Source organism: Zalophus californianus, chromosome 9 (genome assembly GCF_009762305.2).
Source record: "Zalophus californianus isolate mZalCal1 chromosome 9, mZalCal1.pri.v2, whole genome shotgun sequence".
Taxonomy (NCBI): domain Eukaryota; kingdom Metazoa; phylum Chordata; class Mammalia; order Carnivora; family Otariidae; genus Zalophus; species Zalophus californianus.
The window spans coordinates 41761561-41785834 of NC_045603.1; the positions used below are offsets into that span (position 1 = coordinate 41761561).

At 40.1% G+C, this 24274-nt stretch overlaps 1 long non-coding RNA gene across 2 annotated transcripts in view; it reads right to left on the reverse strand.

Annotated features, from left to right (window-relative positions):
• Positions 1 to 5261: 5261 nt before the first annotated feature.
• LOC113922194 overlaps positions 5262 to 24274 on the reverse strand; it is a 33773-nt gene continuing 14760 nt past the window's right edge. For both annotated transcript variants that reach the window (XR_003519926.2, XR_003519927.2), the window contains exons 3-4: positions 16274 to 16530; positions 5262 to 5457 (exon numbers count right to left, since the gene is read on the reverse strand). This is a non-coding gene — a long non-coding RNA (uncharacterized LOC113922194). The remainder of the gene's footprint in view (positions 5458 to 16273; positions 16531 to 24274) is intronic.

The window sequence follows — 24274 nt, forward strand, 5'->3', positions numbered from 1 at the left end:
CAAAGAATTGTGTTCACTCTTGAGGGCATCTATCTTAATAGTTTGATCCTGACTCTTGAAATAATAAATATTCTAAAAGGGATCTGAGAAAATATTTTCTTAATGGTACAAATACAAAGCTTGAACAATTTGTCTACCCCAAAGAGATACAGAATAAAACAATGAGGACTAAGCAAGTCTGTACCCTTGAATTTCAGGTTCAAGGGCTTATTCAATTTTTATATGGTATAGATATCAAGGATGAAATGTGGGATGCAGGAGACCGTGAGTATACAGACACATGATCCAGCCCTGCCTCCATGTCCGACACTGTTCCTTTGGAGGTGTTGTTCTATCTGTGTGTCGATGTGCTTCAGCAGCCCAGCAGGTCCAGGGTTGGTGGCCTGGCATGTGGTCACTCTGGGAAAGAGCCTCAGGTGCATTTTGCAGCTCTGGCACCTGCCCTGATTTAGGCCCTCCATCCACCTGCAACTGCAGGAAGCCTGTCTCCTGGTGCTCTTGAGTGGCGGTGCTCTTCTGCTCTCCCGCATCCTTTGCCAGGCAATTTGGCAAGGGCAACCAAGGGGAAGTAAAACTGTCCTTCAGCAAAGTGGAGCAGAGGAGCTCTCTTTCTCTCCTTTCTCTCTTTCTCTCCTCTTTCTTTTTCTTTTTCTTTCTTTCTTTCTTTCTTTCTTTCTTTCTTTCTTTCTTTCTTTCTTTCTTTCTTTCTTTCTTTCTTTCTCTCTCTCTCTTTCTTTCTTTCTTTTTCTTTCTTTCTTTTTCTTTCTCTCCCCTTTCTTTCTTTCTCTCCTTCTTTCTTCCTTTCCTTTCCTTTCCTTTCCTTTCCTTTCCTTTCCTTTCCTTTCCTTTCCTTTCCTTTCCTTTCTTTTCCTTCTTCCTACTGAGATAGAGTTGACATATAATGTTGCATAAGTTTAATGTGTACAACCCATTGATTTGCTATATTTATATATTGTAATATGATTACCACTGTAGCTTAGCTAACACCTCCATGGTCACATAATTAACATAGTGTGTTATGATCAAGATATTTAAGATCTAGTTTCTTAGCAACTTTGAAGCACATAATATAGTATTGTTGACTATAATCTCAATGCTGTGCATTAGATCTCCAGAACTTATTAATCTTCTAGGTGCCAGTTTGTATACCATTAAACAACATCTCCCTACTTACTCAAGCATCTGATAGCCACCATTCTACTCTGTTTCTATGAGTTCTGCTTTTTTTAGGTTCTACATACAAGTGGTATCATACAGCATTTGTCTTTCTCTCTCTGACTTATCTCACTTAGCATAATGCCCTCAACTTTCATCCATGTCGTTGAAAATGGCAGGATTTCCTTCTTTCTCGTAGTCCAATAATATTTCATTGTATGTATATATACCACATCTTCTTTATCCATTCATACATTCACAGACTCTTAGATTGTTTCCATATCTTGGCTATTGTGAATAATGCTGCAATAAACATTGGAGTGCGATATCCTGTTTTCATTTCCTTTGGATATGTACTTAGAAATGGGATCGCTTGATCATATGGTAGTTCTATCTTTAATTTTTTGAGGAACCCCCATATTGTTTTCCATAGTGGCTGAACGAATTTATATTCACAACAACAGTACTTAAGAGTTCCCTTTTCTTCATATCTTTGTTATTTCTTGTTTTCTTTCTTTTGAAGATTTTATTTGTTTGTCAGAGAAAGAGAAAGAAAGAGAGCACAAGCAGGGGGAGCGGCAGGCAGAGGGAGAAGCAGGCTCCCTACTAAGCAAGGAGACCAATGCAAGTCTTGATCCCAGGATCCTGGGATCATGACCTGAGCCGAAGGCAGACACTTAACCAACTGAGCCACCCAGGCGTCCCTACTTCTTGTCTTCTTGATAATAACATTCTAACAGATGTGAGGTGAGATCTCATACATAACTGTATGTATTCCTAACCCAGCATTGTGACAGAACACACACAGATCAGCCTCAGCTACTAGATTATTAGCTTCTAGAATTCAGAGACTTATTTTTATTTAGATTCTTTTTATTTTTAACTCCCAGTACAGTGCCTTGCACATACTAGACACTCAACAAATGTTTGTCAAATACTTGTTAAATGAAAGAAATGGAGCAAGGAAAGAACCCAACATATACTGAGCTCCTGCCGCATACCAGGCTCTGGACTAAATGCTTTACAAGTTATTGCATTATTTGGTATTTGTTAGTGTTCTGTATGCTGGATAGCTCCAGGAATTGCACTAGGACTAGTGGAGATAATAGGAAGATACATTTCTGTTCATTATCAAGAAGTTTGTAATGTTCAGAGATGACTAACTATGGAGTGGGCTGTCTTGGGGAGGGTGAGTTCCCTGTGACTCCACATAGACTGAAGATGGTACATAGGGACTCGAGCATCAAGTGGGATGGGGCTTGTCAACCAGACCAGGGCCCTCACTCAGATGCCCACGGGGGCCAGGCAAGGAGCATAAATGAGAGAAGAGGCCAAGTGTAAGAAGTACTTCACTTCTCCCTTAACTCCATGTAAAAAAGTTGCAGCAACATGATAAACAGTGGCTGACTCTCAGCCTCTAAATTGGAGATATAATAGGGAGTAATGGGGTCTGGGTATATTCTTTCTAAAGAGCACAATTATTATTCAGTACTGATAGTGTTCATGAAGGAACATGGGTCCTGTTTTAAGAAATCTTTCTATTTTTAAAGAGAAGCCAGGAACTCTACTTTTTATAGAAAAGCTTCTAATTCTTAAATGTGCTATCAAATTCCACTGGGGGAGAAAACCCCACTATGGGCCACATAACACATATGTACATTTGGCCCATGGTCAATTTATTATCTCTGCAACTAATAATGTTTAAGGTAACTTTAAACCTGAGATTCTTGGAATATTTCCTTTATAGAATGGTTTAATCCAGTGGTGGGTTGTAACTGATAAATCCTGACATGGACTGACAGTGTCCTAGGTTTGCAAACTTTCTAAATTTAACTTTTATGCAAGGGGATTGATTGGTGTTGGCTCTATTTTATTTCACTGCTTTTTTTGTCATTATCATCATTGCATCAGAGGCTTATCTGATTATTTTATGTAACTTCATCAACCACAGTGTTGATTGATAGCACAGGGACAGAGAAAGCCAGGTAATCTTATTATGACTTTCTGGCACAGGGCTCAGCTCTCAGGGGGCACGGACCGACTACGATGAATTAAAACCTTGTCCAAGTTGATGCACACATCAGTAGGCATATTTTGACGCTTCCAGTTTTGAGTGATCTTTCCAGTGTTCTCTTAGCAATTAGAAAAACCCCATTTCTACTGAAGCTCTTTTGACCAGAAGGTCAAAAAGGACTTCGAATAGAAGCTTTTATCCTCTGTATCTTTATCTTTCTATAAAAGTGACATCTTCCCTTCTTAATTTGGGTTGATAGAAGCTGTTTCCTATTATCTGGAATTCAGGAAAAATGGTGCAGGAACCACTCCTGTCTTCTCAAGAGAGGATATATAATATCCTAGAAAGTTGTAATTGTTGATTTCTAGAATGATCAGGATCAACTCTGCTTTAGGCTATAGAAGAAGCCCAAGTGCAGCCCTTTCCTTTCCTTTCTTTCTTGAGTTAGCCTGTTTGCTTGTTTATTTGTTTTGCCACTGGAACGATCCTATTTGCCACCCCTACAATTTTGGTGTGGTCCTAAAGTAATGGTGCCTAGGAGGCTATTTGGCCAACTTGTAGGGTTGTAAGACTTAAAGAGTTGCCTTCTTTAGAAAAAGGAGACCCTGGAGTCCCATGTGGTGTATCCTCTTCACCAGGAAACAGGATTAAGGATAAGCCTGTGGTAAGGAACATGATGTGGGAAACAAAGGCAGAAGAAAAATTATTGAATTTCCTTACTACCTATAGCCCATTGACAAGTCCTTGAAACAGGCAGAGTGACATTCCTCTAGGGACTCAACTGCCTCAATGTTAATACTTTGCTAGGGGCAGAAGGCAATCCTAGCCTGACTGCGCCCCGCCCCCCAGGATCCTGTAAGTCTACTTTAACATATTTTTTTTGGAAACTTCCTTTATCTCTAAACGGCCCCCCAAGATCCATGTTGGCAATCACCCCCAAGCATATGGCACACCGATATACATCTGAAGGGTCTCATGACTAAGGTTTTATTAGATGGTAATAAATGACCTTTTCTCAACAATAACTAGCCCCCTCAAGGTCCTGGAAACCTTGCTTCCAAAATTCCTTAGAGACTTAGGCTCTCCCTAACCTCCTCCCAACTTGAAAGCCTATAATGGGCCATTCCTCATGACCCCGGCGCAGCTCTTCCTGCCCACGGGTCCTGTCCCCATGCTTTAATAAAATCACTTTTTTGCACCAAACATGTCTCAAGAATTCTTTCTTGGCGGTCAGCTTCGAACCCTAATACCTAATAATGTCTTTCCTACATCAGAACAGAGAGAATTTTCCTGGGGCATGCCTACTATCTATCTTTCCTAACATAACATGACATGAGCAGTGTTGGGAGAAAATCCTCCAACAGGCTCTAGGTTTCAGGTATTACAAGTTGGGTTCTGACTTCGAGATTCTGACAGCCCCAACTTCCCTTTTGCTTCCCCCAGCCTTAGGATGGTGGCTGTTTCCTGCATTCGCTGTGTCACCTTGCTGTGCCTCCTTTTGCCCTTTGGTCCCTCCAACAACTTGTGTAACCAGTTTCTCATATGAACTTGTCTGTTGTTGCAATTTCTGTCTTCCTGACTGGACCCTGACAGATACAACTTGCTTTAACATAAATTCTTTACTTATATTGCCATTGGAGAATTATGTTGTCGGTAAATATTAGGGGTCCTTAAGATGGCCAATTTGACTTTTCTAAAAACCTTGCTTGAGGCGAGAATTCGGATGGAGGAAAGCAGTTAAAATCATGAGCAAGTGTGGATTTTGAGATAACTTACTATCCCATTTCCTTTTTGTCATTGTGTGTCAGGTGTTTGTTGGAAACGACATTTAGGGTGGTTTATTCTTTTTAAGCTCACTCAATTTCTAACTTTAATGGGCAAATTCAGTCCATTCATAATTAGTGTAAGAACAGGTATACTTGATTTTAATTCTTTCATTTTACTCTGATTTTTAAAAATGAACTTTACAGTCGTTTCCTTTTTTCTTTCCCCTGTTTTTCCTGGTTTGGTCATCCTAACTTTTATCGCCGTGTCCCTGAATAATCAAAAGTTAACTATATGACTATAGAAAAGTGGTTTGTATGTTTTTAATTTGAAAAAAAAAAAAACAGAGGTTTAAAATGACCTTTTTCTAATGGTCATGCTCTCATCCACATGGTTTTGCCAGGGAATCTTAGGGAAACGCGGTCAGCAGCAGAGATTCAGATGTCATCCTGAGTGCTTTCGACTCCACAATGGTGAGATTGCTTTGGCGCCCCGCTATGTATTTCCACAGAGACACACTTTCTCTAAAATGTAAAGAAAAGCAAATCAAAAGAGAAAACCTTGAAATAAAAAAAGTTCTGCCATGAAAACAGCTTTAGTAACCAAATTGATGTGAAAGTTGGAGCATGCCTTTCTGCTCTGACAAGCTTTGCTATGCTTTTCCTCTCTTAGGAAAGTGCTGCTTATACTGGCAAACTCCTGTTCATCCTCTGAGATGCATCCCAAGGGTCTTTTCAGTAAGTTTTTCCCTAACCGTCCTCTCCAGACTTGCTTCCTTCTCTGTGCCCCGCCACGACTTATGCATGCCTCCCTTACAGCCCTTATGACACTGTTTTGTAATTATTTTCCTCTGCCTTAGTCTATGTGCTGTTTGAGGGCAGAAACTTTCATTCATCTTCCTATCTCCAGTACTTACTGCCAGTACTTAATAAACGCTTGTTGAGTAAATGATTAATTGTTTTGCCAATAGTAGTAGTTTATTTACAGCAACACATTTCTGGCATCTCTTTTGTTTTTGCCTTTTTCCTAAAGCGACGGGAAAAAAATTTTTTTCACAGTTAATGTTTCCTCTAAGGAACACAAATAGTATCCTCACTACTCCTATTGTGTTCCCCTAATATTTTGAGAATTTGGGTTGAGGCCGTCTGCACCCATGTGTCTCTCTGCTCCTCAAAGATTCTTTGGCAGATTCCTGTGTGTGTGTATTGATGACTAACCATCTGAAGTCAATTTTCAACCTTCTTGCTCATGGGCAAACACTGCCAACTAGCCTGACTGGTAGGCCTACTAGCTAAAATCATTTCCAATAAGACTTCCTTAGGACTTATCCAGTTTTGGGTAATTTGGAGCTTTCTTTTGGAGATGCTCAAATGAACCCCTATTCTTTAACTTAAAATGATCTTTTTAATCTCCTTTTCCCCAGATTAAAGCCTTTATTTAGCATGACAGCAACTGAATTCCCCAACTCTGCCAGACATTCAACTTGATTATAAGTTCAGTCAGTACCTAAAATCAATGTAAAGAAAGTAAAGTCAGAAGGTTTGAAATATAAATCCATTAAGGCCTGACATTTTCTCAAAATTTTAGTGAATAAGCACACAGTCACTCTCTGCTCCAGTTATAAAAATAACACTATGAGTTTAAACTAAAATAAGTAACTTGGGCCTCCTTTATAAGAAATGCATCATTTTAAAAAATTGCAGAGAGACCATTGGGAAGCAATTTCCACAAATGCAAGGACTCCTCATTTAGAGTGAATACAGTCTACACACTAGAGTGAATACAGTGAATATCACCACCAAACTGGCTCAAACACAAGGGCTAACAGAACCGTTGTCATGGAGTCCATTTGAAAGGGATTGTTGGCAAGACAAATTCCTCCTGAGGGTTTCCAATCTCAAGTATTCATGGAGGCTGGAGACCGAAGGGGGATCCTATGAGATCCATGGCAGAGTAGAGAGGTTCATGGACTCCTCCAGGAAATGAAAAAAACAAAACAAAACAAAACAAAACCCTAGAGGCCTCTTGCTTACGTCCACTGACAGGCTGAAACCGTAAATGACCTGTACAACCTGCAGATGTATACTCTCTTAGTAGACAGAAGAGTTTGGATGGGTTGAGTCACATTATTTCCCTCTCCTTCTGGGCTTTCAGACTGCCTTTTCCAGCTCTCCTACAAGTCTGACATGGCCACATGCCTGAGTTCTGTAAATGGGAAATTCCCACTAGACACTGACCAGGTGGCCTACAATTCAACTCAGTTCTGACACTACTTATCTAGAAAATAGCCTCAGATCCCACAGATTAAGGACTGAGTTGTATAAGAGTGTGCCTCCACCTCCTTGAGAAGTCAATGTCAGTGCAGGTCTGTCACGTGTGCTTCTGACCAGGTGGCTATAGATGGGAGGTTCCTACAAACTCCTCCTTAGATTCAATTAATTTGCTAGAACATCTCACAGAACTCAGAGAAACATACACCAGTTTATTATAAAAGGATATGTTATAAAACAGTACATGTGGGAAGGGGCTCAGAGCTTTCACACTCTCTGAGCATACCACTATCCTCAAATTTCCATGCATTCACCCACCCAGAAAGCTCTCTGAATCTAGTCCTTTTGGTTTTTTATGGAAGCTTCATTACGGAAGCACGAATGATTAAATCAATGGCCATTGGTGATTAAACTCTATCTCCAGCCCCTCTCCCCCTCAAAAATCAAGAGGTGGGATTGAAAATTCCAGCCCTCTAAACACCTGGCTGTTTCCCCTGGCAACAAGGAGCTCTCATCCCTCCCAGCGATCCACCAGTCACCTCATTAACATGACAAAAGACACCTTGTCCCACTGTCAACACCTAGGCAATTCCAGGGGTTTTAGGAGCTCTGTGCCAGGAACAGTCATAAAGACCAAATATGTATTTCCTTTATTATAAATCACAATATCACAAATCACATATAATGAATATTAAAAATAATGTTTGCAAAGAGGTTTTAATCATGTAAATAATTATTGCTAAGGGTAGCAGAATGTGCCATCTCAAAATATGAGTGTAGGAGTTCAGGACATGCCACCTCAAAATATGCTGTTTTGGCATATTAATTATTTTGAGTTGCAGGCATTTGAAAAATATTAAATGCAAGGAGGGGCTTTCTCTGAACATATCATATCTGCCCCAAGACAGAACAACAAAAGGAACTCAGTTATCCCCTCCCTGGGAGCTTTACCAACCAAGAATCACTGACACCACACCCAAACTTCATCACAGACTGTCATGTCTCCCATCTATTTTTTCCAAGAATCCATTCATCTTCCCTAAAACTCACTTTCTACCCTCTAAGAGGCCTATACCCCCCTTCCCTTCCCAATTAAGATGGTATTTAATAGCCTGCTTGGGGGGATGGGTTAGCCTGGTGATGGGTATTGAGGAGGGCACGTTCTGCATGGAGCACTGGGTGTTGTGAACAAACAATGAATCATGGAACACTGCACCAAAAACTAATGATGTAATATATGGTGATTAACATAACAATAAAAAATTAAAAAAAAAAAAAAAAAAGATGGTATTTAATGAAGCCTGAACTCTAAGCCACCTCTGAGTTACTCATTTTTCCCTGGGCATCTCCCAAATATACATGAAGTATACATGTTAATAAACTTCTTTTACTACAGAGGTCTTTGCTAAGAACTCCTAGGGTAGAAGGAAGATTAATTTTCCTCCCTCTGCAGTTGTTAGAATGATATGTGAAAAGAACAGGATATAAAACATTTTTTTTCCAAATCGTCTCCAATGCATTTTTGGAAAGTGGGAAAAAGTACACCAAAATGTTCAAGTTAAAAATTGAAAGAATAATTTCATTGGAAATCCATATCCCTTCACCTAGATCCAATGCTACCCATCCTTTGGAGGGCCCTTTTCTCCTCCAGCATTGGTCCTCCCCAGGAGATGAGAAGTATTCTGAGCCAAGAGGCATGCCCCTCTGGAACTTAGCTCCTACCACAACCCCTCACTTTTATTCCATGCTGCAGGTATTGTAGACCCTGGAATCCCTGCTACTTTCATCTTTTTGGGGTCTGTTTTCCTAAGGTTAGACCACATCCATTATCCTTTGGCCCAAAGGTGGCCAAGAAACAGCCATTTGTGGGAGCGGTTATGGATGATATGGATGAGGTGATACGGATGGGTAGGGGAGGAAAAGTAATTTCCCTCTACCCTTTTAAGTTCTTGGCTGGATTCCCTATAACCAAAGACAGATTAATAAGAGAAAAACAAATAAAAGTTTATTAACATGTACACCTCATATACCCGGGGAAAAATGAGTAACTCAAAGGTTTATTTAGACCCTGAGTTTACATAGTGTCTTAGCAAAGGAACAATACATTTTTATAGAAGTGACAAGACAAAGGAAAAAGACTTTGAGTCCCTGGGGCAGCAAATAATAGGGAGGCAGATATATAGGAAACTAATGGTAGACAAAACCTGGATAGTAAAGTATGTTGTAGAGATTCTTCCAGTGCCATATCCAGGCTGATAGGATCTAAAGTTATCTCTGGTGATTGGTTTTGTCCTTCTTGATAGAGAGTAGAGGGATACCCTTGAAAATTTATGTCCTGGTTTTAGGCAAATAGAGGGAGGGCACGGAGCTTTTTTATATCTGCTTCTTCTCAGTTGCCTTTAGCTCAAAATAATCCTTATGCCAAAGGGTCATGTTTTGGGGTTTCATATTCTGCTACCCCACAGATGGCACTTGAACGCATGAACTGAGGTCCACACAAATGTGCATAGAGCCCCTTATGATATGGATGGACTTAGGGATGGGGAGAGAAATGGAAATGGCTGCAGGCCAGGAGACCAGGGCTGGCTTTCCTTGAATTACTATGTTCTAACATAAAACTTGCAGGAGTTTGTGAATTCTAAATTTAAACTTGGTTTCCAGATCATTATGAAGATGTATTCATCAAAATAAAGGCTAGAAGGTATTATATTATTTTATGAGTTTGCTTTATAACTGTAAGTATTTAGGCATAGTATATGAGTCTCCATTTGTACTTTTGACCCAGGGTTAGGAACAGCCTTGCTTAAATATACCAGTTATCAACACTTTGCCACATTGGCTTGCTCTATCTATTTATCTATCTATCTATCTATCTATCTATCTATCTATCATCTATTCTATCTATCTATCTATCTACCTACTTATCTCCATGTGCCTTTTTTTAATGTTGAGCCATTTGAAAGTATATTGTAGACATCATGACACTTTCCCTCTAAATAGTTTACCATGTGTTTTCTAAGAACAAGGACACTCTCCTATATAACCATAATACCATATCACACCAAAGAAATTTAACGTTGATATAATAAAATTATCTAATATATTGCCTATATTCAAATTTTCTCCATTGTCTTAATAATGCCTGTCAAAGGTTTTTTGTTTTTGGGGTTTTTTCCAATCTAGGATCCAATCAAGGATCACCCATAACAATTGTTTTTCATGTTGTATAGTAATAAACTTGCAAGAAGACCAAGAAACCTTTCTCTTAAATGGAGGTTAAATTAGATTGCTCAGCATAATTGGTAGAAATGTTAAAATACTAATCACATTTTTTGGAAATAGAATGCAAAGTCTCCAAAATTTTAAGGGAGTGAAGGGAAAATAAATGCCAACAGCATTTGAGCTTGAATTTCAGTTTTTTCTGAGGCTGTTATTCCTAAGTGATAGGCACTTGCTTTTTTTCCTGTAGGCTTCTGTTATGATTTTATGTTTGTCCTAAAATTTAAGAGGAATAAAGGCAGTGTTCGATGAAGGAATTTTTAAAGTATATAAAACTTTAAGCCAGTTGTTTTTAATAAACAAATTTGTCCTTTGCACATTTGCAAATCCTTGCAGTGCTAAACACTATTTCCTCGCCTCTCTCTTGGCCAGACTTCTTCCATTTCCTCACACAGCAGTACGACATTGATGTTTGTGAAAACTCAGTCATTTTCTGATAGATCACTCTTTTTTTGTGGCAATAAACTGTAATGTTATGAGCAACTGTCTTGTAAGATTTCATTTACAAATAAAAATGTTCTTAACAAGAAACACATTAAACAGACAAACATAAAGTATTAGAGATCAATACCCATAGATATTCATTTGGGGTGTCCAACATATTTTTATTTGAACAGAAGAATCCGTTGGAAAACTGACATTTCTTTTTGATATTTACGAGTGCAAGAAAATAAGCCAAGAACTAAAGAGGACTTCTCAGAAAAAACTTGATTCCTTAAAGATTATGAACTTCAAATGATTTGCTTTATTTTAAAGGCATAAATAGGGGCACCTGGGTGGCTCAGTTGGTTAAGCATCTGCCTTTGGCTCAAGTCATGATCTCAGGGTTCTGGGATCGAGCCTCACATTGGGCTCCCTGCTTAGTGGGGAGTCTGCTTCTTCCTCTGTCCCTCTCCTGGCTCGTGCTCCCTCTCTCTCACTCTGTCTCAAATAAATAAGTAAAATCTTTTTTTAAAAAGGCATAAATAGTTGAACATCAGAAAGATAATATTGTTTATGCAGTCTGTTATGTATATATAGAAATAATAATTTCTATTTATTATACAACATTCTACATAGACAAATCATCACACATCTAAGTCAATGCTATTGAAAGTATGATGCATGGGCAGGTGCCAAATAGCAAATTATTTGTTACCAGTTTTTGAAATAAATCTCTAGTTAGAAGATGGAACTGCTCCTTCCCTGGGTGCCACATCAGCAAACTGAAACTCACATAACTTTCATGTCCCTGTAAATTCTCAGCTTCACCAGAAACAGAATATCCAGTTAGCCAGTCCCCAGTTACCGCCAACTCTGGACTCTATGTTTATTTCCTTCTTCCTTCTCACCCCAAGCAAGTTTGACTATGTTGCCCCAGCCAATCTGATATTTTCTATTTCTCTCTTCCTTGTTCTTATTCTTTGTCCTGTAAAAGCTTTCAGGCTTCCTCCCCACTTTACGGTTCTCGGAATGGAGGCTGTCCCCTTTGTGAGGTGTATCACCTAATTTGTCTTCTTTAATCATTTTTAACACAGTCCATAAGGAAATAAGTAATAAATTGAGGGTAAACATTTAGAAACTTTTAAAGCAATATGTCAGAGTACTTTATATATGTTGAATTTAAGAGCAGAAAAGTTGGCTTGTATTTTGTATGTCTTTTTATTCCATTTTTCTAGTTTTGTTCTTTTTTTGCTGTATTTTATAAAAGTTTGAGTTCATGATGGATTGGGAAAAGAGAAAAAACGGGTTCTTCACCTCAGATAGTTTGAGAAGCACTGTTCTGAACATGGTGTTGGGCAGGAGTGTGAGGTGTGTGTGCATGTTTATAGGGTTGAAGGAAAAGAGAGGTTAGTGGAAAGTCATTAGATTAAATATAAAATCATTTGCAAAAGAGCTGGAGATTATGTTTAATAATAAAAGACCATATGTATTTCCCAATATGATGCAAACAAAGGGGTTCAGAACAAGACCACCCTCACCCTCCCTTTCAAAAAAAAAAAAAATGGCACTCCTGCATGAGGATTACTTTGAGCTGAAGGCAATCAAGACCCAGAAGGCTCAGGAAAAGTTCTTAACCTCCCCCTTAACTGCCTAAAAGAAATATAAATTTCTCCATTTGAGGGGGAAATCTACAATTATAAAGGAAATTTACATTGGAAAGGGGGCCTATGTCAGGAAGAGAGCTACTACCAGAGATAAACCATTTTTACTTAAGAAACTGATCTGCATAACCTGTGTTTGTCAAACATTGCCTCCTCTCCCCTTCCTGTAAATTGCCTTCCCCACTTTGAAGCCCCAGGCCCCTTTCCTTTCCTTAGCTCAGGATGTTATATAAACCTCAATTGCCTGGCTGCCTTTTGGGTCTCCTGTACATGTACATAATTAAATTTGTTTTTCTTCTGTTAATCTGTCCTATGTCATTTTAATTATTAGACCAGCCACAGAATTTAGAAGGGTGGATTAAAAATTTCCTCTCCTACACAAATTCAGAAACCAGCAAATGAGTTAGCTAATCTTCTGTTAATATTTGAAACCATTTTTAGGAAATAAATGAAACAACAAAAGATGTGCCAGGTCACAGCACTCCAACATTTTTAGGGTTTAGTTTTGTTTTGCTTTTCTCTCTGGTTTACTTTCTTCCTCTCCACTTGTTTTCCTCTTGCAGTGTCCACACTATCCCATAATGTCTTCCCATGTTGCTAATGTAGGTCCTTCTACCCTTCTAAGTTCTCAGCTGGAGCCCTTTAAAAAAGACAGATTAGGGGTGCCTGCATGGCTCAGTCGGTTAAGTATCTGCCTTCGGCTCATGTCATGATCCCAGGGTCCTGGGTTTGAGCCCCGCATCGGGCTCCCTGTTCAGCAGGGAGTCTGCTTGAAATTCTCTCTCTCCCTCTTCCTCGGCCCCTCCCCCCGCTCGTGCGCGTGCTCTCTCTCTCTCTCAATTACTCTCTCTCAAATAAATAAATAAAATCTTTAAAAAAATGAAAAAGACATATTAATAAGAGAAATACAAACAGAAATTTATAACGTATATCTGATGTATACATGGGATGTACTCAGAAAGCTGAGTAACTCTCAGAGGTGGTGTAGAATTCAGGCTTGAAACCATCTTTAGTTAAGGATGAAAGAAGGGTGTGGGGGAAGTTAGTTATGGGGAGAGGAGCAGGACAAGTATAGTAAACAAGAGTAAGATTTACCGATAAGATTTAAGTTGGTGACTTCTGCATTGTTGAGTTTCTTGTGACTTAGTCAACCTTCTCTTCCTGGTACAGAGAGGGAGACACTTTATAAATGGAAATTTCCTAATAATATAAATTTATCTTACAAAAGGATGACTTCTGTTCTGTTTTCAGAGCTTCTCCTGTGTTTGCTGTTTCTTGAAATACTCCTTATGCCAAAAAGGTATTCTTGGGCTGGCGTATGGTGCCACCCTTCACTAGTCAGGGTCAATATCCACATTCACTTCAGATTTGCCTCAAAGTCTCTCAGCAGCTAGGTGTGAATCACTTACTTCTCTCCCATTTCCTGTTCTTCAGGGGTCCATCCCTTTCACTCCTCCAAATGGTCCTTTTTCTTTTACTTGCCTCTGCTCTTCCTTCCTCCATCATAGTAGTTCCTGAAATCCCATTTTCCCTGAATGCTTTCTTTCAACTAACCTCATCCCGCACTGATAGCTTCATTAGATGATCTCAGTGTTTAGATGTATTTGGTATAATTTTGAATTTTATACAATAGTTTGTACTTGTTCTCAAGCCATGCCTCCTGCCGGCCACCCACTTCTACAACAACATCCCTCTGGATTCTAAATTCCTGCAAAATAAGAGTAGCTACTCTGGTTTTAGAGCTGCACTGCCAAAGATAATAGCTATTAAAGTCAAACATTTTGATTTTTAAAAGTTAACATTGGGGTGCCTGGGTGGCTCAGTCAGTTAAACATCTGCCTTTGGCTCAGGTCATGATTCTGGGGTCCTGGGATCAAGCCCTGCATCAGGCTCCCTGCTCAGCAGGGGGTCTGCTTCTCCCTCTGCCTGTCCTCCCTGCTCATACTCTCTCTCTAAAATAAATAAATAAATAATCTTTTAAAAAAATTAACATTACGTTAAAATAAGTTAACATAATCTACTTGAAAATAAGTGTATATATTACCTAACTCCTAGTACAGGACTGATTCAACAAGTATCAGGCAAGTTTTACAATGTTAATATTTTGGCTTTCTTTAATTCATCTTAATTACAGCTATGTATGGTACTCTTATTTAATATAACCTCTATTGTATTGATCTCTTTTGTATTTTCCTTTTGTATTTGTAAAACAGAAGTTTAAGACCACAAGTTGGAAGGAAGGTCACATTCTTCAAAGAAAAATAGATGGGGCTCTGAAAGATTTGTATCTCTGTGCTTGAACTTGAATGGCCTTAGACCTGTTTCAGCTTTAACAATAGAATTTTACTTGGGCAATATTTGCCCATTCTGGTTTAACTTATGTGACTCTAGTGCTTAACAGCTGCTGTTGAAGCTAGTATTCTTATTCAGTTCTAGTACTCTTATTCAGTTCTATAGTGTTAGAATATCTTTTGTTGAAGATGTGAATGAAGTGTGCATGAGCATCGACTGTTGAATTCACTTTTGTGCCATTTTTGTAAATACAATAGTTTTGCACAATCTCTCAAAACAAAAACAAAAACAAAAACAACTAAACGCTCAATTCCTCAGTTGTATTAGCCAGATTTCCAATCCTCAATGGCCACATGAGGTTAGTTGCTAACATAATGGACACAGTACCTTTGAAAATGCTTAGAAGCATAAAGTTGGACAAAAATCAAAATGGATGCACTAATGCTTCAGCCAAGCTCAATTTTAAAGTAACATTTTTCCTTTCTTCTTCAAACCTCCCCTCCTCCCTTCTTAGCCTTTTGTTTCAGGAACCCAGTACCACCCTGAAGACATGATGAACAAAGCTGGCAGCACATATACAATTCCTGTCAAAACTGGCTAGATCCTATATTTCCGTTCCAGCCCCTTCCTTCAGGCGGGCTTGCAGTTTTTGAAGGCCTTAGCCTGCTGCAGCCTCTGTTGCCGGCAAAGCAATCAAGCTATTGTTCTTTATCCCACATTCTGTCCTCACATTATATTTTGGCTCCATAGCACAGAGGTCAGTTTTCAACAACATGTTTAGAATATTTTCATCATTGCAGAAAGTTCTACTGGACAGAAATGGTCTCGTATTCCCCATAACACCTCACTGTTTACAGAAGATAGTCAACAAATGAATATCTAACAAATAATACAGAACACATAGTATTACTAATAAGATTACTATTACAAAGATCAATAAAAGGCATATTTATAATATATCATAAAAAGCACTGAAGGGTTGGAACGGGAAGAGATAAGATATTGTGAGAACTTAAAAAACAAACAAACAAAACACCAACAATAAAAATAAAAGAGAATACCTGCCCTATTTATTTTCACAGGTGCACGCGTGTGTGTGAGTGCACGCACATGAGATCCTTGTGAGAATAAAACGAAAGGCTCCATGAATTATAAAGCCTTAGACAAGTGTAAGGGATTGTTAGCAGTAATTACAACAACGTGAACAACAATTTGGCGATTATTCCTTGTTATTAGACAAAAGGAGATGGGATGGAGAGGTGAGATGGTTTGAGACGCACTGGACTGTTTCCTTCATTATTTTTTCTCACTCCGTTTTACCATAGCATTCGCGGATTCCGGCTCTCCAGGGGAGCGGAACACCCCGGAAACACTGACAAATAAATGTTGCTGCTTTCCGAAGCATCACGACGTACCTCCCAAGCAAAGCTTTGAGCCCTGCGAGTGGCTGAGCTGGTGGACAGGAGGCCCTCTTCATGCAGTGAGCCGCATTCTTGGGTTCTGCATCCATCTCTAGAGAACCAGTTGTCCCCGTCACAGAAGCCGTGGACTCTCCAGGGACACCCAGTAGATGGAGGGCTCTCCAGCACTGACACTGGAACTGTCAGTGGCTTTTTCTCCATTCCTTTTTCTTTTAAATCGAGTCCAGTGGGAGGTCACAACACAACAGCTTCTGGGAGGATAGACAAAATAAGCTTGCTGAACAGAATGTAAACTTTTTCCAGGAAAATGTTGCTATGTCATGTATGATTGGATAAAAACACAACGAATGTCTTCATTAGTGTAACTGTAAGCAGAGAGACTCTCAGAGTTGGAAGAGGCATGAAGAGCCATGTAGCCCCACAGATGGGGAAATTCCTGTTGAGAAATGGTCAGCCGGTCTCCGCTTAGGAACTACATGTATATTAGTGAGTGTCCTGGCAGGAAAGAGAGGGCACTCTGACAGCCTCAGCAGAAGGTGCCTATTGACTAACTCGTGGGCAGGCTTTAGGGAAATCAGAAAGGAATAGTGCAGGGCTTTGCGACTGGTGGTGTCAGGGAGCCCCATCTTCCCTGTGCCTGAAGGGGCAGTGGAGGGCAGCCGTCCTGGAACTCTGAGAGGGTAGCTGTCTTAGGGTGCGGGACTGCTCTAACAAAATATAATAGCCTGGGCAGCTTGAACAGCTGACATTTGTTTCTGGCAGTTCTGGAAGCTGGGAAGCTCCAGCTCCAGGTGCTGGCAGACTCGGTTCCTGGTGAGAGCTGATTCCCTGGCTTGCAGACTGCAGCCTTCCCACATGTCCTCACATGGCAGAGAAAGAGCAAGCTCTGGTCTCTCTTCCTCTTCCTAGAAGAAAGCTAATCTCGTCTTGGGGGGTTGCCTTCATGATGTCATCTAAACCTAATCACCTCCCAAAGGCCCTGCTTCCAAATATCATCACTTTGGGGGTTAGGGCTTTAACATATGAATTTGGGGGAGGGGGACACAAACATTCAGTCCTTAACAGTAGCAATGGAGAGGGCTGCCTGATAGGAGCCATCACCTTCAATGGAGGGATGAAGACAAGCCAAGGCAATATGACATAAAGAGAGCGAGGCGAGTAAGTACCTGAATCTCCCTCCCCACCAGTCCTACCATTAGCCAATCCCCATAAGAAGCAGGAGGATAAGGTGGCTGGTGGTTGTGGTTCATATCAGTGAGCCTCTTTTGGCACAGAGCAAAGTAGATAAGGCTCTGGAGCAGCAAATAGAAAATACCTAGCCAGCCCTTCAGACCACTTTTTCCCCTGGATTGACTAAATGTGATAATGCGTATAAGGCTCTTAGCCTAGTGCCTATAGTACTTTGGAAGCTCAATAAATGCTAGTATGCTGGGTATGAATTTTATAGTCCCAGCCCTTGTTACTCAGGTGTACACATATTCAGTTTTTAAAACACTGCTTAAGGGTTGTCTGGGTGGCTCAGTCGGTTAAGCATCTGCCTTTGGCTCAGGTCTTGATCCCAGGGTCCTGGGACTGAGCCCTGTGTATAGGGCTCCCTGCTCAGCGGGGAGTCTGCTTCTCCCTCTCCCTCAGTGGTGGTGCTCTCTCTCTCTCTCAAATAAATAAATAAAATATTTTTTTAAAAAACTGCTTTAAAAAGGAGTTTGGATCTCAAGTCCCCAATTTCTGTTTAGTAAATTGCAGAAAATGTAATCTTGTCAAGTCATTATAACTGTCATTTTTGAAAAATTCATTTTCTTTAGATAAATTGCCACATTCAAGGGTTTTCTCTTCTACCTTCTTTTCCCTTTCTCCCCTTCTCTCCAGGCCTGATCTAAATTTCTGGAAGGGTCTTATGAATTATCTAGGCATTGGTAGTATATAACTCACTACCATCCTCTGTCCTCCTCTATAATATTATCACCTATTCTTTCCAGCTCTATGGTTTATGACATGTACTCTATGCTCTGAGTCTTCCAGGTTTTATCCCTAATATTCACAATCAAGCTTTGGAATTAAAAATAAAAAACCAAAAATCTTTCAGCCTTCTTGCCCCCTTAGCTAGATATCCCTGTCCAATGAATGATAGGTACAACCACACACTGCTGTTTTCAAACTTGGTGTTAAAGTGTTTTATTCAGAGTCAAATGTCATAGAATTCTGTCTGAAGTAATTGAATTAAATAGCAAAGGTGATATTTAATCAGAGACAAGCAGCCAGCTATTATCCTATTTATTATAAAATTGATTTTTTTGGTGCTTCATATTTACTAGGGAGTGAGTAAGACTGACCATCCAATAGCCACACATCGGTGATATTTGACCTACTTTGCCAGGACAGACTTTAATTTTCATAGATGTGTAAGTTTGAAGTTTGGCTCTCCACTGAGTTTCGGTTTCCAGATAATAACCCTTTGGCGTCACTGTATGGAAATGGAAATAAGTTTGCTGGAATCTCTGGGATTTGGTTTGGTATATGCTGCAAGGGGACGGAGGAATAAAATCAATGATAACACTTTGATTTTTTAATGTATTCTAGAAGGATATTTGCGTAGCTTCAAATGCTCTGAATATTGGAATTTTGACATTTTGAAATAAGATTAATATGGTCTGCGGTTTGTGCCAATATTCAAACTGGGAAAGACTAGTGCCGATTTTAGACGGGAAGGTCATCAGCTAAATCCAAAAATGACAAAGGAATGTGGAAGTACAGCAGTCGTGAGGATTTAGCTCATCTGTCTGCCCTTTGTGGTTAGTTCTGAACAGGTGAGAGACTTTATAAAGTTCAGGTTCCTTTGTCCGTGTTAACATGTGTGCGTCCAAAAGAAAAATAAGAACAATGAACATTCTATCCTCAACATACACACCCAGAGAGTCCAATAGCAATTACTGCAAGATCCTTACTTGCTGAGGACTTGTTAAATTATATAAAATAGCAAGTATTTACATATATCTTCATTGCTAGGACACAGTGTATTTTCAACATATTACTATTGTTCCTCTTGAGAGGTGTTGCTTGGTGCTTATTGAGTAACAAGAGAAGAATCAATATAAAAATGGTAGAGAGATTATAAGTGCAAATATCTTTTTAATGCTTTCTTTGCGCCAGGCTCTGTGATAACACTTTACATATATTAACTTATTAAATTCTCCCAACAACTCTATGGTGTATTCTTATTCTATTGTTATTATTCTATACTATTCTTATTATTCCCATTTTACTGATGAAAAAACTGATAATAGAACTGGGGCGCCTGGGTGGCTCAGTCGTTAAGGGTCTGCCTTCAGCTCAGGTCATGATCCCAGGGTCCTGGATCGAGCCCTGCAATCGGGCTCCCTGCTCAGCGGGAAGCCTGCTTCTCCCTCTCCCACTCCCCCTGCTTGTGTTCCCTCTCTCACTGTGTCTCTCTCTCTCTGTCAAATAAATAAATAAAATCTTAAGAAAAAAGAAAAAACTGGTATAGAATCATTACTTGTCTAATATTAACCAATTGTCTACTATGTACCTGATACTGGCCTAAGAATTAGGAATACCTCAAGGCATCCCTGCTTCATGAAATTTACTATTTAGTGGTAAGAGAAAAAAAAAAACCTATAAAATGTAAATTATATGGTAAGTTGGAATGTGATAAATGCTACTGGAAAAAGTAAAGCATTGAGGAAGGAAAGGTTTCTATGTGCGTGTTTCTGTGCATGTGCATGCAATTAAAGGCTGATGTGAGAAGAGGTTCAACATCACTAGTCGTTAGGGAAATGCAAATTGAAATTACAATGAGCTATCATCTTACACCTGTCAGAATGGCTAGACTCCAAACAACATGAGACAACAAGTGTTGGCAAGGATGTGAAGAAAAAGGAATCCTTGTGCACTGCACTGTTGTTGAGATGTATATTGGTGCAGCCACTGTGGAAAACAGTATGGAGGTTCTTCAAATAGAAATAGATATAACATATGATCCAGTAATTCCACTACTGAGTATTTACCCCAAGAAAACAAAAACACTAATTTGAGAAGATATATGCACCCATATGTTTATAGCAGCATTATTTACAATAGCTCAGATATGGAAGCCGCCCAAGTGTCCATTAATAGATGAATGGGTAGGAGAGGGGGGTGGGGGGATGGGCTAGCCTGGTGATGGGTATTAAGGAGGGTACATACTGCATGGAGCACTGGGTGTTATATGCAAACAATGAATCATGGAACACTACATCAAAAACTAATGATGTAATGTATGGTGGCTAACATAATAAAATGAATCTCTACTGCAAAAAAAAAATAGATGAATGGGTAAAGAAGATGTGGTATGTATATACAAAGGAGTATTATTTGGCCATAAAAAAGGATGAACTCTTGCCCCTTGCAACAATGTGGAGAGGCCTACAGGGTATTATGCTAAGTAAAATAAGTCAGACAGAGGAAAATGAAAATCATAGGGATTTCGCTTATATGTGGAATCTGAAAAAACAAATGAATGAACAAAAAGCAGAAACAGACTCATAAATACAGAGGACAAACTGATGGTTGCCAAAGGGGAAGGGGCTGGGGGGAATAAACAAAGTGGGTGAAGGGGAGTGGGAAGTATAGGCTTCCAGTTCTGGAATGAATAAGTCACAGTGATAAAAAGTATGCAGAGGGAATACGGCAATGGTATTATGATAGTGCAGCATGGTGACAGACAGTAGCCACACCTGCAGTGAGCAGAGCATAACAAGTACATTTGTCACATCACTACCTTGTACTCCTGAAACTAATGTAACATTGTGTGTCAACTAAACTTCAATACAAGAAAAAGGGGAAAAATCAAAAATAAAGGATGATGAATAAGCCTCACTGAGAATGTGACTTTGAGCAAAGATTGAAGGAGATGAAGAGAGACCCATAGAGTAAACCTCTGGGAGAAGAGTGTGTCCCAAATAGTGAAGTGCCAAGTACAAAAGCCCTGAGGAGGTGCCTGGACTGTTAGAAACAAAGCAGGGAGGCCCCGGTGGGTGGAATGAAGAAAGTATGTTGGGGAGGAACAGAGGTTGGAGAAGTAGGAGGAATGGCCAGATCCTGTGGACCTTGCACACATTAGTTTTTACAGAGCTGAGAAGGGTTGACTGTCTTCTGACTTCTGTTGTAAACATATCATCTGGATGGGGTGGGTGGGTTGCTCCATTGGTTAAGTGTCTGCCTTCGGCTCAGGTCATGATCCCAGGGACCTGGGCTGGAGTCTCACATTGGGCTCCTTGCTCAGAGGGGAGCCGGCTGCTCCCTCTGCCTGCTGCTCCCCCTGCTTATGCTCCCTCTCTTGTGCTCTCTCTCTCTCTGTCAAATATCTTTAAAAAAAATATCATCTGGATGTTATATTGAGAATAGACTATGTGGGGGCAGGCAGGAGACAGGTGACTGTAGGCTAGGGTAGAAACCCACAGAGATGGGTTGGGAGGCTATTAGGATACTCTGGGAGATCTAGAGACCATTAACAACAACCCGGGAGAGTAATGGAGGGGAATGAACCCATGTAGTTGCACAGGGGGTGGTGAGAATCATCAGACGCTAAGTATATTCTGAAGGTGGAGTCCACAGGATTTGCTCACAGATTGGATATGAGCTAGAAAGAGAAAAGAGGAAAAAGTTGACTCTAAACTTTCTGCTCTAATCAACTGGAAAGAGGAGGTTGGCATGGACTGAAGTTGAAGAAGACCTAGAGAGGAGCAGGCTTGGTAAGATCAGGAGGTCAGCCTGGATATGCTAGGTTTGACATGACTATAAGACATCTGTGGAAGGCAGGGTAATGACATCCCAACAGGGACCATCCAGTTCCTAATCCCTGGAACCTGTGAATAAGTTTGGTTACATGGCAAAGGGGAATTAAAGTGGTGGATAGAATTAAGGTTGCTAATTAGCTGACCTTACTATAGGGAGGGTATCCTGCACTATCCAGGTGGATGTAATATAATCATAAGTCTTTAAATGTGGGAGAGGGAGACTAAGAAGACAGTGTCAGAGTGATGCAATGTGGGAAAGACTTGACTGGCCATTGCTGGCTTTGAACATGGAAGGGGGCCATGTTCAAGCAAAGAAAGGCCAGCAGTCTCTAAAAGCTGGAAAGTCTAAGAAAATGGATTCTCCCCTAGAGCCTTTAGAAGGAATGCAGCCCTGCTGACACTTTGACTTTACCCCAGTGAGACCCATTTTGGACTTCTGACCTCCACAACAGTAAGATAATAAATTCATATTTTTTTTTTAAGATTTTATTTATTTAATTGAGAGAGAGAGAGACAGAGTGCATGACTGGGGGGAGGGGCAGAGGGAGAGGAAGAAGCAGAGTCCCTGCTGAGCAGGGAGCCTGATGTGGGGCTCAATCCCAGGACTCCGAGATCATGACCTGAGCCAAAGGCAGACACCCAAATGATTGAGCCACCCAGGAGCCCCATTAAATTCATGTTGTTTTAACACTCAGTTTGTTGCAGCAGAAATAGGAAAATCTAACATCCAAGTGGAGATAACTTGTAAGCAGCTGGATATTTATGTCTGGACTTGGGATAGAGGATGGGGATATAAATTTGGAGTTATCAACGTACTGATGATACTTAAAACCGGGAGACTGGATGAGATCACCAGGAAGTGAATAAAATCAGGGAAGAGAAGAGAAAAGTCCAAGGACTGAGCTTGGAAGAACTCTGACGTTGAGAGATCAGGAATGTGAGAAGGAGCCAGCCAAGGAGACCTGGAAGGAGAAGCTAGTGAGGGAGGAGGACAGCCAGGTGGGGGTGCTGCCCAGAAGGCAAGGGAAGGAAGTGTTTTGAGGGGACGGGTGATGACACATGTCCAATGCTGACAGGTCACGTACAGTGAGGAGTGGGAACGGATCGTTGGATTGAGCAACATAAAGGTTATTGGTGACCTTGACAAGAGCCGTTTGGGCAGAATGGTGTGGGCTGAAACCTTTTGGAGTAGGTTTTAAGCAAAAATGGGAAGAACAGAATTGGAGACAGTGAGTACGGACACCTTTTCAAGAGTTTTGCTATAAGAATGAGCAGAGAGATAGGGTATTAGCTGGAGATGAAAGTGGATTTTCTGGGTGTGAGTTGGAGAAATAACAGCATATTTGTATGTTGATGAGAGTGAGCCAGCAGAGAGGACTGGAGAGGCCAGGAAATTGCCTCAAGGTCATAGGCCTGTGTGGAACAGAGATGACCTGTCCCGGCTGAGGTCATCCTAGACAAGCCCTCCCTCAGAACCAGAGCCCCTTAGCCAACCAGCAGCTAGCCATTCACTCGTAGGTTAGCCCAGCCAAGACCAGAAGAATGGCTCAGCTGAGCCCAAGTCAAATTGCTAACCCAGAGAATTGTGAGCTTAATAAGTGGTCGCTGTGTTAGGCTGATAAGTTTATGGGTGGTTGCTATGTAGAAAAAGGTAACTTGGTATTGGGTCAAATTAGTTACATGTGTTTGGGGTATAAGTGACCAAATAACTTCAAGATCATAACTGATTAATATGCAAGAGGTGTTAATCATTTCATTGTAATGAGGTTATAAGAAAACTTTTGCTCCTATAGGCCTGCCCAAGTATAATAATGTATATTTTATGCGGAATTTTCAATTTCCTTTTTCTCTGGGGAAAGAAGGGGGAATGTAATCACCTTCAGGGATTTATTTATGACATGAAAATTGATATTCTTTCTCTCAATAGGTGGCAAAAAAATAAAAATAAGTAACACTATCACTGCTCTCTGAATGCCTGTCTAGACAAGACCCAGAGACGGTTTTCTCTTGCTCTAAGATTCTGTCATTTAATTTTTTTACAGTTTGTCTTCATTTCCTTTGTAAAATTGTGAGGGAATCATCCGCAACTCAAATTTTTTAAATTTAGAAACATCATTTTTTCATGTTAATTAGCTTGATTGTGACAAAAATACATATATAATTGTGACAATTATATATGTATATTATGTCAAAACATCAAATT